This window comes from Sparus aurata, chromosome 9 (genome assembly GCF_900880675.1).
Source record: "Sparus aurata chromosome 9, fSpaAur1.1, whole genome shotgun sequence".
Classification (NCBI taxonomy): Eukaryota; Metazoa; Chordata; class Actinopteri; order Spariformes; family Sparidae; genus Sparus; species Sparus aurata.
In genome coordinates, this window is record NC_044195.1 from 18,526,783 (window position 1) to 18,554,621 (window position 27,839).

The 27,839-nt window shown below is 38.3% G+C and overlaps 1 long non-coding RNA gene across 2 annotated transcripts; it reads left to right on the forward strand.

Moving 5' to 3' along the window:
- Positions 1–1,159: 1,159 nt before the first annotated feature.
- Positions 1,160–27,736, forward strand: LOC115588210 (uncharacterized). Of its 2 annotated transcripts, XR_003985289.1 has the most exons (5): positions 1,160–1,486; positions 1,567–1,667; positions 25,495–25,562; positions 25,993–26,121; positions 26,611–27,736. It is a non-coding gene; the product is annotated as an uncharacterized LOC115588210 (long non-coding RNA). The 2 variants fall into 2 exon arrangements; XR_003985288.1 differs by lacking the exon at positions 25,993–26,121.
- Positions 27,737–27,839: the final 103 nt, after the last annotated feature.

Genomic DNA, 27,839 nt, shown 5'->3' on the forward strand with positions numbered 1-27,839 from the left:
TTTTCCTCCTTCAAACAAAAATGATCAAATCTAATACTGGCAAGATTAGAGAGATAAAGAGAGAAAGCGCTGGCAGAGCTGTTCAACACAGTCCCCTATCTAAACAATATGCTCTAAACTCAATAAAAACAGGGCTTTTTGCTGGTGACACCATTATCCATCTGTTTGGACAAAATTGCTGTATCATGGTATAAATCTGCGATACAAGTGACATATCCTCTAAAATAAAAGGGAACATTAACTGCTCTATCTTCTAGAGGCCATGGGACTAGCTGGCTATAAGCTCAGTCAAGTGTGATGGCAGTTATACTGTGTTTTACTAGACTGCAGACAATTATACTTTGCTCCTCTCCCCTAAGAAGACAAACTGCCATGGCTTCAGCTGAAATGATTTCAAATAGATTTTCCAAAATGTCTGTCGCCAGATTGCTTCCATACATTATTTCACTTAAATGGAGGGAAAAAAAGAGGGAGCAAATCCACAAATCAATCACAACAGCCCACTTTACCAGATGGAAAGACGAGAGCTTTCAGTGGGCGCGTGCGTGTGTGAGTGTGCGTGTGTGTTGAAGACCTGCAGAGAAGGACAGTTATAGGATGTGCTCAGTCCTGTCTCTGCTATGTGTCTCACTCATCTTGAGGGATGACATGGAGTATGTACTTTAAGCGGTGAGCTGGCAGCGCTGTAAAAGTGGAATAATGTATAATGAACTGACCCGCTGACTTCTGGCTAGTTCAACAACTACTTCATTCAACCAATCATGTGTAAATGTCCATTCAAATTAAAGGGGAAATACAATTATATACACGGGAGGCATCACACTGCTACGATAAAAAGTAGGCTGAATACTCAATCTGTATTCAGAGTCGAATACTTCCTTTTAATAATGTTTTTAACATAAGAATATGCATAAGATAGATCCAGGTAGTTACATAAAAGAAGCCTTAAAATTTGATTTTTCCTTTTTTTTTTGGTATGGCATTTAGAAACAGAAACTGCTTTAAACAGCTTTGACATCTAGTTAAACAAGCCTATTCTAAGCTACATTTATTTGTCCACAGAACCTCAGCATCTACATAAATACAAACAATGCTACATTTAGTATCAGCCAATGGGAACGCTGGATTTCAGCCAGTATTACATACAATCAGCCTGGACTTTCTCCGCAATCACGCAAATAGGCGCTAGCGCTAAAGTCTATGACTATGCTGTGGTCATATCTTAATCTTAATTTCAGTGGAGAAGCTAGCTTGCTAACGTGTCTTATATGTAATATCATATACCACAGTGGAATTAAAAAAAAACCCCGACAGCTACACTTTTGACGTGGTTGACGAGAAAATAAGGTTCTACTGGAGGAAAACAACCGTGTTTTTAAATTAGCTAGCAGCAAACTTGCTCGAAATTGTTAATGCTAGCTAGCTATATTAACAGGTAGAGAGGAGATGCTTCAGTGATTTTCACCTAATGGAAACAACTTAAATGGTAATTTGATGTGATATATGTGAAGTTTACTTAAGTTGTACTGACTGTAGGTGAACACATTCTTTATTGTGTCCCTTTAGGAGCACCCATCAATGTATTTACAGCAGCAAGCAGCTACCGCACTGTGCCAGGGACCATCTGCAGATCTGAGCAGGTGCCTCCGTCAAGGGCAGGGGCAGAAGTAAGTAAACACAGGTTTCTAAAAGCAGTAGATTGTGTGTTGCCAAAGTTATCACCATGCTATCTGTGCAAAAGTTCCCTAGCTGAGATTTCACACCAACTATAGCCTGTAGTCCTATAAGCAATGTACATGCATTGATTGTTTAGCAGAAACACGTCAAACATGTGAAAAAAAATACACAGCTCCTCATTCATTGTAAACAGGCCACTGGATTGATGCTGCAGATGTGCCACCAACAACTATTTTGATAATCGCATCATTTTTTGCACAAAACTATTAAACATTTGTGTCCTAAATGTAAGGACTTCACTGTGGGGTCTGGGAAGTTGTGATGAGCATTTTTCACATTTTCTTTTACATTTTATAAACCAAAGGATTAATTGTTTATTGCAACATGAAAAAAATAAGTTGGTTGCAGTGTTACAACACAAGGCGTCATCCAGCAACAATGCCTTTAATCTCCTTTTCCGTACCTAACGCAACACAACAGGACAATTAGCATTTTTTCTTGCAGTGCTGAGATTGGTGTGAATGCTTGCTAAAACTTGCGGGCCAAAAGAGAAGAGGATGTCCCTGATAGGTTCAGTTAGCCTACTTGGTCCAACTCTTCCTGAGAACTGCAACTGTGTATTAAGCGAGTACCCTCAATATAAAAAATGCTCGGTGTTTGCGTCGCTGACTGTGTCTGTATATCGCACTATTTCAGTTGTGTACAAGAGATGAATATAATCATGCATGCTCATTTAATTGTAGCTGCTAATTTTACCAGTCTTAGCAAATAAGAAACTAAAATGCAGACCAGATAAAGTAGATCTGGTTTGTTTATTTCAGATGTTTTGTTTGTGCACTTGTGCGTTCCATTCAGTTCACAATTCAATTCAGATACTTTGTCTGTCCCCTGGGTGGCAATTTGAGGCAAGCTGGGTTGCAAACAAAAGACAGACAAAATAATTCATGCACACAACTAAAAACAATTCAAACCCCCCCCAAAATATAATCATGTAATGATAGAAGTATAATAAAAGTTCAAAGACAAAATAATCAAAACCAGTGGCTGATCCACAGCAGAGTGAGAGTTTTCAATACTACAGACACATGTCAAAAAATCTTAAGTGCATCAATCAATATAGTAAATTGACTTTCCCTTTTACCTTGGCAGTTCACAAGTCTTATGACATATGCATTAAAACCAAATTAACATGTATATTTTTACTTGCAGGCAAGATATGTGTACATATATATAATAATCGAAGCTTTGCAAATGGCCTACAATGTCTGAAAGATTATTGTTAAATGGACATTAGGCCTAATTGTCAATGACTGCAAATTGTGTGTGGAAATCCTGATGCCCTGAGGTCTGCAAGTATTCCACCTTCTTTGCTGTTATCTGCAGAGCCCCAAGATATGAAAAAGTCATTATGAGTAGCTACAACAGAATCTATAGGTACTATAGGCAATGCACTATATATATATTAATATATATATGTATGTATGTATGTATACACGTATATATATGTGTGTGTGTCTGTGTATATATATATGTATATATACATATATATATATACACGTATATATATATATATATATATATATATATATATATATATATATATATATATATATATATATATATATTTTTTTTTTTTTTTCCTGGATTAATATGATAACTTCTTTAAGATGACACCATTTTGTTGGCATCTGTTGTTGAATACATACAGTAATTTTACATGTAAGGAAAAAAATTGCATTTAATATATGATCTTTATAGTTCGTACTTTTTAGAAAAAATTACCTGACCAAAGCATCATGGCATCAACTCCATCAACCTGTGACCTGATCAAAAAAGGGTTGTGTAAGGAAAATTAATGAAACAATTACAAACATTCCCAAAGGACATGTAGCCATTTCAGTTTTTGTGTATGGCTGCCCTCAACAAATCTAAACGAGAAGAAATTATAGATTTTAAATAAACCAGTGTGCACACAGAGGCATGGCAGAATTGCACACACTGAATTGTCTTAAGCCTGACTAGAAACTGTTCAAATTGACATACATCTCAATCTCAATGACATGTAATCTGACACAGGCCGTATCACACATAGGGACGTGCTATGTGCTCAAAACAAGTAACGTTACACTAAATTAAAAGACCTGCACGACCCTGTTTTGTCTTTCAACCCATAAGGAAACAGTCACATACATTAAGAATCTATTGCAATTCAGCAGTATAGTCATGCACATTTATTTCATTTGCTCTGTATAGCTCAAACAGCCATGCGTGACTCAATCTATCTCTGTTTGTGCCTTTAGAGTTGTGTGTGAGATGAATATTTGCAAAAACTGCCACAAATGTGCAAAAAAATTGTGCTGAATTGGAACAACAGATTAAAGAGCTGCTTCGCTGATTTCCATTTTCTAAATGAAAGAATTACAGCCTCTCATGGTTCTTTATCATCATTTTGACTTTCTCTGCATTCCTCCCATTATGTTTCTATTTTAGTGTTATGTCTCATTGAACATGTACAGTAATCTACCTTTGTCTGAACCAATCTGTGTTTGACCTTAGTTACTGCAAAGCTTTTAAAACTGAAATGAACCTTTAAAAGAATTAGGTCAAAACAGCGCAAAGGCAGCGATGTGAAGATTTAAGCCTCAAAAACCATATATATGTAAATTTGCCAAAATTGAAATAATGGAGCAAATGTCGAATGCTTTGTTTAAGGGATATGGCTGTGAGAAATGTGATAATATGCATAAAAAATGTCACCATAATCACCATAACAGTCACCAATAAGTTGCAGGTGACAGTACACAGGGTTTATTTTCTGTGTACATAATTGTTACTCAGAAATAGTAATAAAAGAAAAGAGTGGTCATTTGCCATCATGTAACCCACTCTTTGTAAAACCCTCCTAAACAAGGTCAAGCCAGCAGAATCTGTGCTGGCTTTTGACCTGTAGTATCTCTACAGTTGTCGTCTTACGTAATTATGTCTTTCTTCCCACTGGTGTTTCTGTGCCTCATGCTAGGATCTGATTTTCTTTTGTGACCCTGACACAAATTCAACAGTTAACACAGAAATAAAAGTCCCTAAAGTTAAGAATTAATGATTCAAATTCTCAGCCTAAGATTTCAAAGCTCCAATTTTTTTTGAAAATTGAATATCACTGGTAAGATGTAAAGACTCTATGCCCTGTTCTTTATTCTAAATGCAAAATATATAACTTTCTTCTCTGTTCATATACTGATTAATATTTAGATTCAGTCCAGTGAACAGTGTCACTAAGGATTGGAAAAAGCAAAGCAAAAACATTAGCATAGGCAAACAATTAGCAGTTAAACTCCAACAATTGCCACTTATTAATGATAAGTTAAAAAAGTATGATAACAGGGTGGGGCTTGCTTGTAATCAGCAATAAAATCTGCAGGTGGAATAAATGGAAATTGTCTAAAAACAAGTGTATCATGTATCTCACAATCCAGGTGTTTGTTTCTTGCATTTTCATGTAATGTAATGTAATGATATATTTTGACTTAGAAAATTAAACAAATATACTTGCTAAGATTTTGAGTTTTTGCAGGATATAACAGAATCAAACACATGCAAACACATATATTTCAAGTTTGGTTGTCTACCAGTCATTATTGTTGATTCTTTACTTTAAATAATTTGTTTAGATTTAGTTATCCATGTTCTTAGCCATTGACTTCACTGTGTAGGTCATGTAAATAAAAGATTCCTAGATAAAAGGATGGATCCATGATTTTTTCTTTAAAATCGCGAGAGGTGAGGGTGTTTTATCAACATTTATGTTAATTTCTCAGGGAAAAAGGCATGGTTGATGAAAAATAATCATGGATATTTAGGTAGCTGGTATCTATGAGCGAGTACAATTTGGTGCAGATCCTAGATCTGGTGGTCTTAGATTGTGGTTACGCAGTTATGGGTGGTTTACAATTACAGGGCTTTCAAATCTGATATTGGATTAGACTTGATTGAGTTAAAGGGAACTGTTGGGCCGTGGCGGAGGTATGCACTCTATTGAGTGCTGTTCTAGTTCAGGTTTAGATTGTAGCTGTACGATAGGACTGCCACTCTGAACATATACAGTAGCAGTCAATCCACTCTTTGCAGGTTTTTAGTCTTTAAGTAGAAATTTCTTTAGAAACCACAGAAATGCCAACAGTGATTGTTCCCTTGGTGTTTTAACTTGTGAATGTTCGCCATAAGAAAGTCTTAAGCGTCTGTCCATTATAGAGTGATTATAGAGCATATTTCCTAAAAAATCTCTCTGGGCCCTCTTTGAGTCAGAGGAAAAAACAAAACAAAAACAAAACATCTGTGAGGATCGAGGGTGGCAGAACAGAGCATGAAGATGGCAGTTCAAAACAGCTTTTAACAAAATTTAAATACAGTTTTGCAGTGTTTATTACATCACCAACATTATGACAGCCCCCAGACAACATTCATGAAAGTAATTATCTCAATAAAGCCAAGGTACAAAAACAATCCATGACTCTTCTTTGTGGACATTAGCCTGTTGGCACCGCTGTGCCGTGACTGTGCGCCAGATAGTCTTTTACAGGGATATTCCCTGTTGCCAACCATAATTAATTGCTTTACAGTCTTCGAGGCCATAATGCTCATCAGTTATTAATTAGAAATTCATTTCACTGAATAAATAATGTTCATGATTGATGATGAAACTTGTAATTAGGTTCTTGGAGTAATGCACAGGGGAGAAAGCCTTTACACTTGGAACCAGGCTATTAAATACTGCTCATTTAAGGGACCGCTATACCTCTTGTCATAAACCTTGGCTGGCACATCTGGACTTGGGGAGCGGTAACACAAGTTGTTATACACATAGGTTATGTTAGACTACCTGCTTCAACAACAACTCTTGATCCTTTATGCTGCAGAGCTCTTTTGTTCTTGAAAACGAAAGCATTCATTCCCAAAGCGCCAGGTTGGAGCAGCAATAACCTGCTTAGTTTAAAACAACAAAACAGATTAGGCTATTACTAATCTGTGTCCTTTCAAACATATAGCATGGTTGCTACATTACAAAAATCTCATGGGTCCTTCCAAGCATCATATAGCCTACAGTCTTTTTAAGTGACGAGAGAGAACTGTGAAAACTCAAGCCATCTATGGCTCACTATTGATTTTACACAGAAGACCCAACCATTGTTGATAGCCTTTTTGATATATTTTCTTGCAACCGCCAGTCCCTTTGGAGTTCTGTGGAAAATAAACCAGTCAATATACACCTATTAGGATTTCTTGATCTGAGCCCATAAACCTATGGTGCACAGTGTTTCCGATGCTCATCGCATCATAATAGCACAGAGACCAAAAGCTATTACTTTTGGAGGGTGAACGATTAACAATTTAATGGCCTTCTTTGATATTCTGCTTTGAGGCCAATTAACATGATTGACCAGCAGTAGAGAGGAAGGTGCACCATGATACCCCTCAACATAAAGAAAAAAAAACAGCTGCTGATGATGGTGTAGCCTCATCAAGAAAGAGTACTACTGGTCCCTTTCACCTGTCATCACAGATGGGAGTGAGCAATGGTTACCCCCTCCATTCCTTCTCCCTTTGGCTAACCAGTATCTGCCCTATTAGCAATTTATAATGGAGATCAAGAAGTAGTCAGTGGAGAATGAAGACAACTGTCTGCACCCATTCCTAATTGGCTTTATGTTCTCTTTCTGATAAATGGCTTGCAGCTACTATAGAGTCCCGTGGATTTTATTGCCCTAATAGGACTCCGTAACTGGATTTACTAACAGATAGTGGGTCAAAAAGGACATCGAGAGCAAAAATGTTAATTAATATCAATAATGGCCAATTATTAGTTTGACAGAGGGATCCAAGCTAGCTGTGTGCTCTAATGACTCTGAGCTAACTTGAAGGGAAACACTGGCGAATTAGCATAACTGTGTATGCGCACTCCATGGAGGTGCCCAGCAAACATCTGTTATGTTAGAAATTCAAATAGAATTCCTATTAGTAACCCTCGCTGTGGTTGCATAATCAGTCATTCTTCTCCGGCCATTTTTGAGGCACTAACAATGCCCCTGTGACTGGTGGAACTCCTCCCTTTGGGCTTTCCAATCAAATATGGCCCCATGTGGACGAGGTCCTAACAACAGACGAGGCAGTGTGGACTTGTGAGGGGAGCTTTGTGCTCTGACAGGAGCTCAATCTATCCACCCATGACACATGACTGAAGAAAGGAAAACTATTATTTATTTGAATACAGAAGATACCAGTTAAGGAATTAATGTAGAAATGTAGCTTTTGGACTTGCTGGGGTGCAGCTACTTATTCCCTGGCGCCTTTTGTGTTTTTGACTCACATGCAAAGTGTATTTGGAGGCACTAAATTGTTTGCAAGTTGTATTTATGCCATGGATTCTTGTTCAATTCTGAATGAATATAGCACCAAAGAAGATTTATTAATTTATACTGAGGTCATATGAAGATAGCAGCTTCTTTTGGATATTGAAAACAGAAAATATTCTGCCGTGGAATTGATTTTCTATTTGGAGCCAGTAATGTTATTTCTCTATGCCTTGTGGGAATTACTGCGCACTACTGTATGGATTCTAGCGGGCATCTCACATTTGTTGTTGAACTATCTTAATAATCAATGGCTGCTGTTATGCAGAATAAATGCACTCAAAGTCAAAAATCATCAACATCCAAGATCCATCCTTGATATTTGTATACAGTGACATAAAATCAAAATGAAATCCAGGCGGCTTGGCTGATCTTAACATTCTATACTGACACCGTTAGGCAGGAAAAGATGGGATAACGAGGGCTGGACATTTTTACTGGCCTTTTCTTCAGTTCGAGACCTAAACAATACAATTTAATAGCATTGTTAGGTTTTTGAACATTATTAACACATCTAACTAGCTACATTTTGAATGTTATATTCTAGGAAATCTTACAATGTGCACACTCTTCACTGTATGGTCACTATTCACTGTAATCACACATGAATTACTCAGTTACCCTTCCACTCAATACATATTAATGAACCAAAAACACCTAAAATATTTTGACACTGAGATTTTTTTTCCTAGTGATTTTAGCACAAGACAATTCTTGGTTTACCTACTGTCATTTCTAATTTGTTTACTTCTCATTTATATGCTGTAGCTCAACATATAGTATGTGTCTGACCTTTATTGTCCTTGTCATCTATCCATTTCATGTAAAAATTTAAGCTGCAACAATAAGCTGATTAATCAGTTACGTTTAAACTATTGAATTAATTGCCAGCAATTTTCATAATTGGTTTGAGTATTATTATTATTATTTTTTTTTTAAATCCCAAATTCTGTAATTGTAAATATTTTCTGGTGTCTTTACTCCTCTTGGGGAGGGTGAACATCTTTTGGCATCACCTTGGGCTTTGGGAAACATTCATTGACATTTCTCACTATTTCCACACATTTTCTAGATAGATAATTGACAGATTAATGGCCAATGAAAATAATCATTATTTGCAGCCCTAGTAAAGATACTTTCCGTATACTCTAGGGATATTTCCATCCAACCTTAAATTCCCAGCCTGCCCGATGAGGGTCGGAAACTTGTATCGTGCTCCGTTTAATGTCACCGCATTAATTCTTAAAGTAATATTAGCCCTCACTATCTGCAGAGTAGTGCGAGACTGCTGTCATGACTTACAACTCGGCGTGACCTTCTCTGTTATAATCTGAGCATGTAATTCCCTCTAGTGTAATGTCATGTTTGATCAGAGGAGCTACCAGTGTCCTGATCTCTGCAGTGCACAGCGGGAGGTGTGGCGAGTCAAATGGACAACCAGAGGTTCCCCTTAAGGGCAAAATTGATGCTGTTTGCATATTCTCATCTCAGTGAGGTAATGTTATGAATTTTGGAGCCGTCAGTAGTTTGTTATTTTAAGGTAAATAAGTACCATAATAATGACTGATTCTTTAATTTACACTGACAAGTAGGGGGCCTCCTGAAATCTAAATTTAAGTTAGTGTTTGGAGGAAAAAAATAGCAACTGCCTAGAATCAGCTGCTTTATTTTTCCGCGCAGATTACTTATTAATTCATATGGCTGTAGACTTCTTTGCTTTAACTGTTTTGCCTTCATTGATTTAACTGTTTGAATTAATATCTGCGTCCTGAATTATTATCAGTTTGCTGATAAAAAAAACAACATATGTTTGGTGCACAGTGCTGCATCCAACAGATTTGGGTGCAGTATACATGACTGGGCGACTCCATGGTTGTATATATGAAATAGCTTCAGCTTTACGCTCCTCTCCATTCCAGGGCCTCCGGTGTATAAATTTAGTTGATGGTTTTCGTTTCTCTTTCTTAATTCATTGCAGTTGGATTCCTCTTTGATGCAGTTCTGTTGTCCCCCAAACAATTGAAGTGGAGACAATGGAGGCATAATGATAGATCCGTGTACCCACCATCTGTAAGAGCAGCTGCTCCCTTGCATCTGTACAATATGCTGGAGCGGGGAGCCTCAGTAATCTGCATAATAAGGAGAGGGCTTATCTCAGTCTAGTTAATAATCACAAGCAATCGATGCACTTCATTCCCTCACTCTTGACTGTTGAAAAAAAGCATCATATTTTGGTATGTTCACCGTATCCTCGAGATAGGCAGGGGTCACGGCGTAATGCCAAGCTGTTGATTTTGCCTGGAGCTACAGATTTAGTCTGCACTCTATTTCATCTTTTCATGAATACCATAATTACAGCAGGACGCTCTGAGTTATCATACTGCCTCTCCCCTCCTCTCTCCCTTATAGGGTTTACAGCCTCTGTACCGACACTGGAGCTCATATCAGAATTGGGCGTATGACTCAAAGTCTGTGATAAACACATAGCTTGTGGAGTGTTGATAAGAGTTGCACCTTATGAGCAATACTCTCAGACTGCTGAGAAGATTGGCCCTGTAAAACACTAAAGAAATTCATTGGAAATGTAACCTCCTGTCTGAAATGCCTTCTTAGACACTTCTGCTTCTGTGCAAGGGGCCATAACACTGCTGTAGTAAGTCGTTTTCTACTGGGCATCATATCATAGCTCAAGGCAACATTTATCTGTGAATCCAGGATTGTTTTCGCTAGCCGCAATCTTACTTGTTTTAACTTTAAACTTAATTATCAATCAGTTATCATTTAAATTTCCAGCCATTTGCTGTGTATAGGAAGTGTAGAAATGTTTCACTTACTTTCATCTATATATAAGGACAGTACACATTAATCAACATTTCTTTGTCAATATTAGCCAGCTGGCTCATATTCAAAAGTGGTCCTTTGGTGAAATGCATGCAGAAACAGCTAAACATCAGTAAAATATTACAGTATCATTTGACACCACTTCAACACAAACAGCTGTGCAAGGACAACACACAGCGAAGCAATGCAGACCAAAACCATCTTTTAACACATGCAGACATGCAACTCAGCAGTAAACTGTAGACAAAAATAAAACCATTGATCACTTTGTTGATCTTGATAAAATGTTAAAAGATGCAGTTCCAGGATAGTAAAAAGGTACATAACACATAAGACATGCAACACAGCAATGTAGGCTATAGAATAACATACTGGATTTTTGATAAAATACTAATAAATATTCCACCCATACCCAAGCAGTGGACCAAGGATTTTTTAAAACTTGGAATAATCAATATATGAAGAACTGATTTGGCTTTAAACATTTATGATACTTGATCATACTTTTGCAGAAATTATATTCCTACGGAGGATTTTAAGTCAGTGTCTGGCTTAAATACTTGTTGACAGTCTGGGAGGACACAATCTATCCATTGAATGGCCTTTTTGTGTTTTGGCCCTATATGACATCGAACATTTCGTCATGCAATTTAATAAATGCCTTGGGGGTTTGTGAATCAGTATATTATTATTTTCTTAAACAAACCCTGTATTTATTACACTTGGTAATAGCCGCTACAGGAGACACTAAATTGATTGGATAGAAAGTATACAATAATATTGATCAACAGAGTCTCCCCTTGGTGTTCTCTTGTTAAATATGCTCATTAAATCAAGTCTATTTAATACTCTGCAGTGTGAAAGTAGACTGAGCTTTAATTGTTCATGTTCTTTGTTTAATATACTGTGAGAATAATTCCCATCTTACAATAGACTCAGTGCTGTTTGAGAAAAGCATAATACATATTGTATATTCTAACAGCGGCATTTTAATTTATGGTGAAAGAGATCATTTATAATTCTCTTTTTAATAAATCCTTTTTTAAGAAATTAAATCATACTGTTTTTACTTGCTGATGCTATACAAATGAATGGATTGTCATACAACCAGGAATATATACTGTGTATTAAAAATTGCCAACCACTTCCCATGGTTCCTGAACCTCCTAATTAAGCATGCATGATGTTTCTCTCCCAGCTGCTAGGCTTCTGAAATGCACTTGGCAGGTGTATTGAGCCCCCCAGTGAGGCCCGAGAATGAGAGCGGTATACGTAGAAGTGCAGGTGTGACATGTTAGGAGGAGTCCAGGTGCTTATTGAGTTATCAGAGGCAGCCACTGCACGTTTGATTTATCATCTGGGGTTTCGCATTGCCATATCTGTGCGGCAATATATCAGACAACAAAATAAAATGTTCAGAAAATTACCCGCCGGAGCGCTGTAGTCGTGATAACTTACGTGTAGCACACTGTCGGATGTAGTGCGGCAGCCGCTGACACTTCATGTGAAAAATTGACAATGCTTATTGAATCTGTGTAGTGACAACACATACTAAATCATGAATGCAAAGCCTTTAGCCAAGCCAAAGATTCACCTTGAATTCACCCTTTAAGTGTTATGATTTGTCACTGATTTGTGGTTTATGGTTTGTATGTCTGCACTAGAATCAAACGGTTAAGTTACGGCCATGCTGGTCTCACTGAGAGGGCATTACCAGATAGACCAATTAGAATATCTCATAAACCACATCCATTAGAACTAGTCTTCAGGTACTCATCGTACAATGTGCGCTCTTTGACATCAATGCCATGCTTACCTCTGCATTCCTCAGTGCCTTAAACTCAGAAGCCAGCCAGTCTCCATGAACACATAAAAGGTACCCAGATTTATGGGGAGGTTTTTATCCTAGACTCAGGCACCATCTGATAAACAAGCACTCTTTGCTTGAGGCTAAATAATACTCTTTGAGGTCCTGATTTACAATGCTGTGAAGGACCCATTTGTGGTTCAGCTCTGAGGCACGCACCTCTGTGATTGGTCATCCGTAAGCTCAAAATTTGGGCTCAGATCTACAGCTCACGAGCTTGAGGATTTCTAAATGGACAAATGCATAAGTGATGGTAGGTTTTTATTCAGAGTTAATAGATGAAGAGAAATGAACTTTTCAGACATGTGAAAGGCTCTTAGATTTAACAAAATCCTCCACAATTCCCTCTGATTGAAGCTAAAACTGAGGCAGCGTGCAGCCAATCTAATATTCCCGGCTTTTTAAAAGAGAACTCATTGGGGTATTGGTCCACTACATGGACTCCTAAGAGATCTGATTAAAGGGAAATCCCTCAATGTTTTACCCTCACCTTCTCCATAATAAATCAGATGCACATTGCAAATGCCTAAATTCATTTCACACTGCCTTCGTTGACATAGGAGAAAAGAAGTTTCCAGTGAAAGGGATAAATGCTCAAAAATACTAATGGTGCTTTGCCCTTATCTCACATGCAACATTTGTTTTTGTTTAACTGGAAATATAGTAGATAACAACTGCAATTTGTTAAGGTATTTTCTGATACCATCTGCAGTCCTCAGTCTGAATATATGTCTTCTTGACACGTGAAAGGGCACTTTGTTTAAAGATGGGAACCATTTTAGCAACAGTTTTTTGGTATTTACATTGTGTTGGAATATTTGGAAAAGTTAGTTAGTTCTGGACTGGGAAAACTCCATAAAAGTTCTAACAACTTGGAAAGTCAAAAAGTACAACCATGTGCTGATTTTTACGTCATACGTTTACGCACTGACATGGCGGATGGAAGTGAATACTTGGTTAATGGTAAGAAATTATTATTTCAAATTATTTCACTCATTGCATATCATTTGTTTGCTCTGAATATTGTTTTGGCTTGTAATGATTAGTTGCTGTCTACAAAGAGTGATCTAGATTAGTTCAGAACTTTGTTGAAGATTTTGTTACATAATCTGCTGTCTTTGTTGTCATATATGCAGAAACATGACGAATGAAAGTAAATAATTGATGATGATGGTATTACATGGAACTGTTGGTAAATTCTTTATTGAATCATGTATTGCACAATTTTTTGTTCACATGTAATTTGTGCTATGGTAACAGGTTGCCATGATTGTCAGAAAATTTGGCATCCAAGAAATTGTTTCTACATTATGTGTGTCCAAAGAACGAGTTCTCATAATTCACATTCATATGATGTTTCAAGTGGAGCATATTTGAAGTGTTTATTAGGGATGCAGGCAATGGTTTGCTAACGATAACCGATGATTACCCACTGACACATAAGAAACCCCAATATTTCAAAATGTTTTATTTTTAGAAGAAGTTTCTAACCAGTAGATTCTGCACACCTTCGGGTAAGAAAAAGGCTAATATGTAGTGAGCAGTCCTTTTCCCTCCTCTCTGAATCGCGGATTGTGTTCTGCTTTAATGTGCATACCACCACCTACTTTAGTGTGTAGTGTGTAGATGCTGTTTTTCTTAAGTGCATTAAAGCTATTTGGTTTAATTCTCATTTTTCATTCATCTTTCTGATAAATAGCTGATAATATACATAATGTTACATATTATATATATTGTAAATCTCGAGTATTTGTTAAGGTAATATATATTCTTTGCCCCATAACCTACCAGTGTTTGAAATAAGATTAAATGACTTAAATGATATAGCATAGCAGTGAGCATCTCAACTAATTATCTACTGAAGCAGATGGACCCAGGGTTACAACAGGAGCCCAGTTGCACTCTCACTTGAAAAGAAGAAGACACAGTTTCTCCATTGCTGACATGCACTGGATTGTGTGTTTACAAGTTCTTGGTGCATGACAGAAAGTTCTGAGGCTTGGATATTAACCAGTGAGTTAACTGCTAATGATAGCATCAAGTATCATTAATGAAAAGAAAATCACAGATCATTTGCCTCATGTGGATTGCTTATAAACAGACACAAATGAGGATCTGATCTCATCAGATTTAATTCATAATATTTCTCCTTATATTGTACCTACGTTAAACATATTCATATTCATGCGATGAGGCTTTGCTGGTAAATATGTTTTGTGCATTGTAAGCCGTGTAGTCCAACCTATATTTATCACAGTCTCCATCTCATGTTGCAGCCTATACATCAGACCCTCCATTTACAGACCTTAACTTTAAAACCTCACACACTCTCTGAGATATATTTATCCTCATATCAAATGTCACTAACACAGCTCCCCTCCTTTTAACCTGCCTCGTTTCTTAGTTGCAGTTGTTAAAAGAAGCTCAACACCTGAGAAAAACAACTAACTGGATGATTTTGCTTGTTTGTTTTGGTGGTTTTATAGAAATTAAAACACTGTCATTGTAGTTCAAGTACGTCTATTTTAAGCCTTGTCTTTTATGTGATGTTTATGGGGTTGTGAGAAGGCCATGACATTGTTGGGTCATATTTTGACACATTAATTGGACTAAGGGCTTTTCATCACAGCTGCTGGGAAATTAAGAGGAGATTGAAAGCCCCTGATGTCTTGTAATTACTGTTTCATGTTGTGTAGCCTCACTTACGAACAGCAGCGCTCTCTGATAAATTGGCAGTAAAAGCAATAATAGAGCAACTACCATACATTAAGAGGGAAACGTCAAAAGTTTCGATAAGAAAAGAAAAATTATACTTGCGTCATTTAGAAATTAATTCAAAGTTATATTTTCATAATCCATCCAATCCATTAAAAGTCAAGTGAGAATAGAATTACATGGTTAACTCTACTGTGATCACAATCAAGTATTAGTACACAATTAACAACACAATTTTGGCTGTGTAGCAGCGCGCTCGGCAAAGGAAATGTTCCGCCCAGTGTGTTTGTGGCCATTTTCCAGAGGGGGTGGGGGCTACATTCAAAACAAATCGCTGTCCTTGATATCAGCTGGTTAATCCTCTCCTTTTAGTGGCTTTATTGGTTCATTCAAGAGGGTCTGTTGACATTCCCCCTGCCCTGTTAAAAGGCGACTGCATCTCAAGTGAAATCTGGAGTGTTCTTTACACAGGCGGGGAGCCCCATGTGGCTCCTGCCTCCCAGTGGGCCTGTGATTTTCCTGCTTTAAGTGTCTACTGTCAACACTAATTTGTCCCACTCCTCCTCCGCCCCCTCCGGAGGGGGACGCTCTCCTAAAGTTTTAATAAAAGATCAGCTATAACTCGCTGTTTTCTGTGGGTGAGACAAGAGCTTTAAAAGCCACAGAGGCAATAAGATGCCAGGTAATGATTACAAGGCTTGACCAGAAGCAGTTACCAATACCACATGCTGTTTTACAAAGCACACTATTAAGTGTGTGCTTAAGCTAAAGGCTGTCTCCCTTACAGGAGTCATGAACAAATCTGAGATGTAGTCACAACATGAAATGATTGGAAATGAAAAGTAAAGTTGTAGTTTTTTTACACTGTGTTGACAACAGAAAGTGGTTTAAAGATATAATATAGATGTAACATTTTTGCATTAAAATGTCTTAAAGGACTTGAACTTTGAAATATATTTTGGTGAGTTTTGTGCTTATACCAAATGTTTTCAACAATGTTAAAACCCAGAGAAATATTTAATTTTATTTGGGTAACAGTCTGTTTAATTTGGTCGCTTGTCACTATAGATTGCGCAGAAACATCAGATGATATCAGGGAGAGTGAGGAAGGAAGTTGACGATTGAGACTAATCCTAACTTAAATAGAACTTTATACAGTACCTCATTTTTTGAACATTTCTGCCAGTCAGTGCGTTTACATGACACTCAAGAAAACCAAATTACTGTGTTAGTCCGACTATGATCGGATCTTTAAGATGCATGTATACACCTTAGTCTGACTAAAATCGGACCGGTTCGGATTTTTCATAGTCGAATTAAAGCACCCAGATTATTCAATTGATAGTCGCATTACTCCTGCATGTATACGTTCCATCAGATCTGATTGGATTTAGCGTTCTGCGCAGGCGCAAGATTTTTCCCCCGGGGCCATGAGCCGGAAGTAGACGGACGGCGGCGGCGGCGGCGGCGGCGGCGTCTTTCCTCCGAAATCACCGTAAGGAAGAGCGCCATTGTGCATCTAGTTTGTGTGATTATCATGTACACCATATACGAAAAGTACAAAGATGTAGCTTCGTCTCGCTCTTCGTACGTCATCTTTCTTGAATACTGAGGCCGCTGGTGACGTAATGAGGTCAGCCGGAGGTGGCTCTGTTACCACTAGTTGAAATGGGAACAGCGCCACCTAGTGTACCGGGTATGACAAGCTCCGGCCCAATAATCCGATTTTCTCACCCGCATGTATACTCGGATAATTGCAGTTGTCTGGTTGAGTAGCATAATCGAACTATGGCTGTAGTCCGACTAAACTGTGCATGTCAACGCATGTGAGTGTTTTTTCTTCCTCGCCAAAAATCTGCAGTGTCAATCTCCTTCTTGTAAAATAGAAGAATCATTCTGTACCACAGTGTGCTCAAATACATATTGGTAACAACTTATTTCTTGAAGCATTTAAAATAATGAGTTGAACCCAATTCTCAAATGATGTTTGTGAAAAACATTGTTTAAAAGTAAGACTTTAATTCTTCATTTTATTTACAATTTATAACTGCGTATGTCTCTGGCCACCATTGTGTCCTAATACAAACTGAAAATGTGCCGCAGCCCAGTAAATCCCTTTGTGCACCTTCATTTATCCATTTTTCCTCTGGATTAATAAGAGCAACATGATTGCAAATAATAGTTTCTGACATGTTTTGCTTGAATACCATCTCAGAGCTCGACAAAGTAAATTGCTCCATTTCATTTGTCTGCCTTTGGTGTCTAAAGGAAAATCAATGAGAAAAGTAATTTCTCTCCTGCCATTTAACCAAATTCCCATCCACCTGAATGATAGGTCCCTGGGAAAGCAGTCAGGAGACTTTTCTTTTCAATTATCCCTGACTTGTTTACATAGTGTTTTGTTCACTGGACTCAATGTTAACATACAAATCTCATATGGGTTCGGTTGTTATTGAGGAAGCTTAATACAATTTCACTTCTAAGGTGGGCAAGAACCATGTAGGAAATTGTTCAATATCTCAGTCGAAGCCCAATTTTCACTGCATTGTTTTGTCGCACAGTGTATTGTAGGGTTATGGTAATGTAATATGCATAATTCATACACCTTGGGCCCCCTCCTCATTTTTGATTCTGCTGTCCTGCCTGTTCATCTGAAGCTGAATTAATGCTACATTGTCCATTAGGCGGCCATAACACAGGGCAATGCTGTCACACACTGTGGTTGAACTGAAATTCCCTTGAGGCAAATGGTATTCTTCATTTTTTCCATTTTTGTATATGGGCTATACAAGAATTGCTTTGCAAAACACCACATTTCTCAATTTGGGTCAAGACTGATGTTTTAGATGCTGAGATAATAATTCTCCGAAGTGATAGGAAACGCCATTGTCACGAGGATCCGAATATGTTTTTTTAACCACTCCGCGATAGAATTTTGCTTTGTGCTAACTGTATTTTTGCTACTACTATTCTCAGGTGGATTAGTGGCTGTGAGAACACAAAGAGTGAGCGTTAGATGTAGCTTGTTATCCTCTCCAGGGTTCACTTAGAGAGCCCCAGACTGCTGCAGTTGTGACCTTCATAAGGCACTGTCTCCCTGCTGGGAACACACACACACACACTCTCACCAAGCACATCCACTCCACAGCCGGCACTCATTGGGTCATGATGGGGCTAAGCAGCCCCATTACAGCATGCTCATCTAGGCTGGGATCACGTGCACAAAGCGTAGAGATGGACTCTAGCCAAGAGGTCTCGGGCCCATGGTTTCTAGCTCCTCAGCCCGAGTGTACTGTACTTAATGCTGCAGGAGGGAGTGTTCCAGTCATAAGATACGATAGATTAATGCTCTTCTCTGTATTCTATATCTGTGTCATCTTTTCCTCAAGATACCATTCTCGTGATGTTTCAGGCTGAGCTCAGTGTATTATAAATCCATTTTTTGGACATGCCGTGGTCAGTTTAATGATCATTATGTGGCTCCGATGGAAAAACAAGGGAATAAGGTGAATCAATGATCGATTTTACAATGTGACTTGATTCATGGGCAGGGCTGTGATAAATGGCCATCTTATCGAGCTTCAGGGTAACTGTTGTGAAATAAATTTGTATGTTGTGAGAGCGAACTCATAAGAAATGCCTTTTGGCTTTGGTTTTTCATTAGTTGACAAGTCTTAATAACATATAACATCTCTACTGTTCAAGAGAACATAGTGCATTAGCTAAAGAAATACTGACATTTAAAGTTAAAACTAGGGCTGCAATTTTTTTTTGGCACATTTTTTTCTGTTCTAAATGTACCTTAATATATTTTTTTCATGTTCTTAATACTTTTAACAACATAAGAAAGGGTTAGGGTTAGGCAAATATGCTTGCTTTATTAAAATGTTTATTCAACACTTCAAATCATGCAGGAAAATAAAAGGCTCAAACAAATATCCCCTCACCCTAAATGGGATCAAAACATGGTGATGTCTGCTTTTGGCGAGTGGGGGGTGGGGGGGGTGGGGGTGCGGTGGGCTCTCTGCATCTGCCATGTGTTTGGCTTGCAAATGATATTTGTGACTCGACGTACTTCAATGGTAACTAATTTCATGTCGACAGTACGTGCAGATAACTTTTTTCCCGACTGAACCATCTGGCAGTGAAAATGAATTTGTCGTTCATAAGTCCTTTCTCCATTTCCTTTCGCTTTCGCTTTTCAGTCCACCGTGTTTTTTCCAAACCGCCAACCCTGCTTCTTCTTCTTCTGATTCCCTTTCTTATTCTTCTGCCACCCTCTGGATCAAGACTACAGGTGCCATCGACGGCCGTAAATCATACCATGCACGTTTCTTTTTTTTTTTTATGCCGAGTGTTAATCGCGCATTAAAAAAATTAACGGCGTTAACGTGTTATTAACGCGTTAACTTTGAAAGCCCTAGTTAAAACACAAACTAGTTGACTAGTCTTAAAGTACGAATCAGAAAGCAATTATATTAGATCACAATTTAATCCATCAGCTCAAGCACTGTCTGAAGAAGGACCCGTTGAAAATTATTCTTAAAAATGTAAACGGGTCTGCTTACAACAGCATTTTATTGGGTAAACACAACAGTTGGCAACAGTAAGGTGGTGTTGCTTACATAAGTAATCTTTTAAAAAAAAAAAAAAACATATGACTAGGAAAACATGACATTTTAATGGAAACTATGTCAACTTGTCCTCTAAATGTTTAGATTATTAAAACAAATAATATTAAGATTAATAAAACTTATTATTCCAAACCAATATTTTTGGTGCCAAGCAATATTTAATCGACTAGTCAGCTAATAGCGCACATCTCTGGAGTTAGCTTAAGACTACAGAATACAAATCTGCATACAGTTTAAGGGTGACAATGAGACATTTCACATATTCGTGATGGAACTGCAGCTGTGCCTTCCAAAATATTTTGAGATCCAGATTTTAATTCCCCAAGCAGCACATCACCCAATGTGTTGTTTCCTCCCATTTCTATTGAATTAGTCAAATGAGATAAAGAATTGCCTTTCTCATGAGGTGTGTAGCCTCTGTGCCAGTTCTGTAAGAACAAGGGCATGTATAATATCAAGCGGAGGATCTGTCTTTGATTCGAGCTGATGGGAGGGCGAGCTTCACCTAAAGGTACTGAAGCAAAGAAATAATGGTATACTACACTGCTTGTGAAAAGCAATAGGAGAACGGAGGGGGGTTCACATTAAAAGTGTCTCTCTAGGTAGCTGACATGACGCGACTAGTCAGACGTAAATAATGACAGACGGAAACTATCATGAGGTCTGTGAAGCATCCGCGTGCTGCCATCATTTTCTGTCTAACCTTGCATTGCCAGCAGCTCACCAGCTCCAGAGATCATTTAAAAAGCGGACTAACGATGCTGCCAGACCTAACAAGGATTTGCATGCGTTTAGATCAGCTAAATAGATTTTTATTTCAGCTAAAGGTGATGATGCCCACATAGCAACATTTTACCATCCTTTTTAATTCAAATATAATTTCCAATAATTCATGCAAAATGTATTTTTTAATCGCATAATTTTAAAGGGATTTCCTGTTGCTGTTTTTAACGAAATGTGTGTCCATGCTGCTTTTCAGTTACATGTATGTTTGCCAAACTATTGCTGATGAGGAAAATAGGGTTCATTTTTCTCTTTAAGTGGATATGTCACTTTTTGAGTGAGGCTAAAATGATGATACAAGAGGACTAAAAGTTAATATCAATTCATTGAATGACCCGGTATCTCCATGGTTTGGCTTTTTAATTATATTCTGCTCATATGACATACAGCTGCTTTACTACCTGTAAATCAAATTTAAATCAGGTACCACGAAGGGTGCAATTGAGAAAGATGGGCCTAATTCTAAAATGTTTATTTTTGCATTGCATTGCAAGAGATGAGCAAAGTCATTTAGTTTGGGCAGAAGGCTTTTCTTCACACTGATGCACCGACCCAAGACACGTCTGAAATAACATTCCAATAATTGCTTTATGGCTGTAATACCTTTATAGTGTTTTCATATTTCTGATTAGGTCATTCATTGCTTGCTTCAACCAGTAAGCACATGCACATATTTCATGCAGAAACTATGTACTATGTTGCATTTAAGTGATATGAAAAGTAATTTGAATATCCGCATAGACTCTCATTTATCGTCCCAGCTCACCCGTTCCTTACCAGAGGACAATAACAATGCAAAACAAGAGCCCATTCTGTTATATAATTAAAATCATCTTTGGGGACATGCTTTGCTCTGCACACAATATTTGAAACTTAAAAAATGGCATAGTAATGTATTTGCATAATATAACAATGAGTCCCACTCAACAAATTTATTAGTCTAGATTCTGAAAAAGCCATGGCAAAGCAACTTGCGTACTATAATTGGCATCTTGTGGTTTGCTTTCCTGAGGAGAAAGTGAATTTTATATGCTTTTATAATAAATAGCATATTTAAGCACCCAGGAAATCACTGCAAGACATCCATCCTGCATCGTTTCATTTATTCTAGTGTGTTTAATTAAAGCTCGGAAACTACATGCAATTTGTGTCTGAACAGTGTCTAATGTCTGAGACTGGTTATTAGATATTAAATTGATGCATAATTCAGGCAATTAAGAAAGTAATCACACAAAGTAATGTAATGGAAGTTAATTATTACTGCATAAGCAAACAGTTCATCAATGCTAGTTAACGCTGTGACTGCATCCCTAATATGCTCACCGAGCACGGAAATTCCTCTCCCTCAATGTTTTGATGTGCTGATTAAACATTGTAGAGGCAGATTAGTGAAGAAAAGAAGCAGGGCCCTCTCACCTCCACTGTTCCTGAGCGACAGGGTTCAGTGTGTTGTCGCAGCAGGGGGGTGGGATGATGGTGTGCGGGGGTGTGGGGGGACGTATTCTTGCCCGACTGCTCTTTAAGCGCCAAAAATGACGAGGAAGGTTGTTTTAGTGCAGCCAAGTCCATTCCACAGTCATGTCACAGGTAGCGTGACTGACTGTCATGTCCCTTTTTTTGTCCCCCCTCCCTCACTAGAAACATTTTCAAGTCTTGAAACACAATATGTTTTTCTTATATTCTCACATTCTTGTTTTGCACACTATGTACTGCATGAGTGGACAGGGTGGACAAAATAACAGGAACACCTTACAAAATGATAATATAGTATGCAATCGAACACCACCTTCTATAGGTCTGTCTGTCTGTCTGTCTGTCTATTTTCAAGGGGCACTGATTTTACATGCATTTATAGTGATGTTTTCCGCTTCAGTTTTTGGTTTATTTTTAAACTGCAAAATATCCTGCTTCCATTATCTATCTTTTGTCAGTGTTTGATTTGAGGGTTTCACTGAAAGAAGTATGTGTATATTTATATATACTAGCTGATATATTGACATCGGAATTTGTTTTTCTATCTAATATTGGTATCAACATCCATATGACTCTAAACTTGACCCAAACAAGAGACTAAATTCAGCATATTTCTGCTTCTACTCCCTAAATTGCAGGAGTAACTGTTTAATGAACACATAATCAACAGATAACTAATTGCTAACTATTTTATAATAATTTTTCAAGCAAAAATACCAATACAATAGACCAAATCACTGACGTCCATAGTTCAATGACAACAACTATAACTTCTGAGTAGACAACCGGCAGTTGATCTCCATTGCGCAGATATGTGAACATTTTAAAGAAAAAATGTTGGTTTCTCTTGTAATTTTCAGCTGTAACTGTAAGTTTAAAAGTATATAGTTAAACATGATAGGCTGACCTGCCTGATGTGTCTGCTATGCTTATTTTATGTATGTGTTGCTTTGAAAGCATCTTTAATAAACCTAATCCACCCAACAGCAACATCTCACCACCTGTCAGACTAACTGCTACTTCTGGGTTAACTGAAGTTGTAATTTTCTTAAGTCTGTGGCCCAATACGTAAATTAGGTACACTATGAAATAACATCAATGGAATTTATTTACATTTAAGCTACATTACATAGGGTTTTTAGACCCGGAAGTAATTGTAAACAAAGACTGTGATTGCTTCTGTCTTTATTATTTATTTAGTATCTTATTGTTTCGACTTTAAATAGTCGAAATAATTAGTCATTGAATTAAGAAAATGATCTATCTATCCATCTATCCGTCTATCCGTCTATCTATCTATCTATCTATCTATCTATCTATCTATCTATCTATCTATCCATCTATCTATCTATCTATCTATCTATCTATTTTTTTAGCGGTTTGGTCTTTTACTAGCGTGTACCTGTCATTTTTACTCGTGCAGAAAAAAGCTCAGTGACAACACAGCAGCTTTTCTGTGTGGGTTCAAAGACCCAAAATCACGTAAAACCAACAATTGGGCAGCCAGACACAGTCTCCCTCTCTCCCTCTCTTTTGAAGACATCCGATAAAACAAGACCTTCCAGCCTCGGGTTGTTTTCCTGAGTAAACATGCGTGTCACAGTTGACCTTTCTCGGGGTCAGGCTGCTTTTATATTGGCTGACATGTTTCCAACTTAATAGAACTGTTTAGCGGAGATCCCCTGGGCCCCTATATTTATTAAGCTGCAATGAGTTGCATCTGTCTGGTTGAATCAAGAGGACCAATCAGCTGAGGTCACACACAAAGTAACAGAAATATAGACATATAGTGACACACAAACATATGCTTAATATGGGCACCCACACACACAAACACACACACACACACACATACACACACACACACACACAAAGATGCAAACGTGCAGGTTTGCAGCATGTGCACACATGCAGACTCTAATTATATTAGTTTATTTCTCACTGAGACAAATGATTATTTAAGCTCCTTGTAGTATAAGTATATGTGTAGCATGGAGTAATATATGTAGTAGTATGCTGTTAGCAGAGCAGCATGTGGCCTAGTGTGACAGTCTTTTGTCTTGTTTTCTAAGCAGTTTTCTGAGGTGTATTGATTTATCTTTGTTCAGCCTTTGTACAACATCCCATAATGCCGGTCATTTTCTTAGACTGATTTTAAACCCCTGTCTGGTAATCAGGGATAATTGTCAATTATCACAAGGAACCATCAGATCAATTACTACAAAATCAATGCAGTGCCACTTGGCTTGTACTGCCTCTTTTCTTCCAGCAGAACTACCACCTGGAGTGGTAAACAAAGCTTGTAAATCTAAAGATGCATATAAAACTGCTAAAATATGAAGTTTTTTAGGGTTGCTTTGTGTTGCTAGAGAATCATTGCAGGGTGGCTTTTTACAGTCATGTTCTGAGATAGCGAGGTACCAGATGCACCTCTTGTTGCTGTTGTTTTATAAGCCCTAATGGAGACAAAACTATTGTTACCTCTTAAACTGAAGGCTGTGTATTATATCTTTTTCCTTTTTATGAGAGAGCTGGAGAGGAGCCTCTATTCCTGGTGGGTGAGATGACTTTTGTGATGAAAGTTAATGTCAGGGAGTCCTGATGTCCTTATTTTCCTCTCAGAGGCAAGATTCCACTTTCACCTCATGAAGGAAAGACACCATCCGCTGAATGGCTTCCTCCGTGTATGGAAACAAATGTGCTGCTGTAATGGAATAGCCCGGTCAGCAGCCTAATGTATTATCTCCTCCTCAACGTATTTATTTACACTCAACTACTCCACAAATTGTCTTGTCATCTTAATGGGTGAGGATTAATCTGTTGCCATGCAGGCTAAGGTGAATGAAAGAGATTTACTTTTTCCAAAGTTTGTTTGGCACCCCAAAGGGTGACTTAACTCTTTAAAGTTCATGCTTTGAGATGTTGTACACTCAGATTTGTTCCGTTGTATTGTGTCTGTCTGATTTAAATAGAAAGTAATCCTCACTGTGTAAATCATAAATCAGCTATTTATGTATTTAATTATAATTAACATGTAATCATAAGTCACAGGCTTGCACTATATAGACTTTACACGTTCCCTTTTTCATTACACCCGTAGAGTGTCGTGTTCAAGGACATACCTTACGTTTCACTACTGAGGAAGGACAAGCTATATCAAGACAAATGGTAAGGTCATCATTAAATCTATCGCAGTATCTGTAATGTTTAATACAGAGTATATTGTGTCTACATATTAGATATTGAATCCTTGTTTAAGACTGCTGCCAGAATCATGTTGTCCATTTCGATATATGTCAATTGTGTTATAATCATTTTCAGTGAATCTAGAAGAGATTGTCATTTACCCAGTGTCCAAACTGCTCATATTTCATCCCCACCTGAAAGAGGCTGCCATTGAATATAATCACATACACACCTACTGCATCAGACCAAGAGAAAACAGAGTGTGCACTTTGTGCACAGCTATTTATATCAATAAGTCCCGTGCTGAGAGGCACAAAATGAGCGTTTAAGCTGCAGGGCCCAGAGAGCTCAGTAGCAGGTGGGCAGGCTTCTTTGAGGTGCCTGGGCTGAGGGGGTACTCGCTCTTTTACAGGTGTTGCCCATCTCACTGTGCCTTCGCGGCTCTGGGAAGGTTTAGGTTTGGGAGGGAGCAGGACAGCTGGAGCAGCATACATTCGGGAGACAGAGAAAGAGCCTCCTCTCACTGTCGGGGCCTCCGCAGGTCAGTGCTTCTACCCAAAGGGATGGCGGAGCGAAACGCCATCAATTCACAAACAAAGGAGCCACTTCACCCGCCACAAAGGAAACATATGTGATAGAGCTGACTCCCGAGCCGCAGCTCACTTTAACATGTCAGGCTCCCCTAATTAGCTTTGTTAACTCCCTCTGCTGTCTGCCCAACTGAGGCCCAGTCACATGTGGGCTTTGTGTTTACAAGGGCAAATGCTTGGACTCGCTCCCAAAACAGACATTTTGCTTTAACTTGATACACTGGTTTGTTTAATCGTCCTAGAATGGGAACTATCCCCCAAACAATTGCCCAATTGTAGATGGATTTTATTGACACAGTATTGATGTATGATGTATATTGATTTCTGTTGTGCTAACAGCTTAAACCTTATAGCCCCCCTTTTTGTTTTCTTTTAAAAGGTTTTTGCTGCAGAGCTTCACATGGCCTTTTATCCACTGCATGTGCACGTCTGTGTTTCAGATGAAAACAGCTGCCCCTCAATCTTTATCGGGATGTTTTGGAGTCATTACTGGCCAGCCTTCAGACTGTGGTCTGCCATGCGTTACATGTTGCAGTCCACACTGAGCCTCATGTGACCCCTGCTGCTTACCCACTGGCAGTGCAATTTAACCAGGCTGATGACATGCAGCATGACATCCCTCGGAGAAGTGTCCTGCTCACAGCCTCACTGGGGGGTTTGGACAGGGGGGATGTGTGAACTGCAGGATCCCTCAGTGACCTCTCTGGAGCACAAATCAAATTGGCCTGTGATTCAGGAGGGCTGTGTTTGCTTTGTGTAATTTTCATAAAACTGAAGTCATGCGTTGCAGATTTTCTTATTTGAAGGTAGGATGGAACCAAACCAGAAACTTCCTCTCAACTTAGCGAAACGAAGGAGGCTTCCTGTATACATACAGTAGATCTCGCTGTGAATGAATCTCATTATCATAAGTCAACCTCAGTTAGAATTCAGCCATAACTAGATGTCTCGGGTCTGAACACTAGGTGGGTCTGACAACTGACACGGCTGAAATATTTATAGCCTTGATGTTTACGATTTGCTTCACTCTGTTTACTTCCCAACAGTGGCGGCAACATTTTTTTGGGAGGGGGGGGGAATTTCGATGAAAAATAGCATGCAGCGAGGCCTTGATGTATTCGTACATAGTTTCATGTACACCGCAGTACAGCGAGCGGATTCCATTGGACTTGTATTTAACTATACTATGTGAAATTCAGCCTCTGGCCCTGCTGGCTGCCAGACAGTCCAGCACTTGAGAAGCACCCGGCCCAGAGCTGTGTGACTGCTGCTGACTGAGTGTCATGATCCCAAGATCTCTGCTTTCTCTTTGACAGGAGGGTTTGAAATTCCTGGGTTAAAAGTTCTCTGAGATGATATCTCAGAAGGCTTTTGTGATGATGGTTCATGACAGGTATTGCTTTCAAGTGGATGAAGGAATTCTGCTGAATGTCTTTCCTGCGGAGAACTTCAGAGAATTGTATTATGGAAATAAAAATATGGACAATTAATATTACTCAAATAGTTTTATTTATTACATTGGATTCACTGATTGATTCAAGTTAAGGTTTATTTTTGTGTAAATGTTTCCAGACTGTACTCAATAAAATCTACATTTACATTACAGTATCAATAAATGTCAGGACATTAGAAATGAATTTCCCTTTCTCTGAAATAATGATTGTCCTTG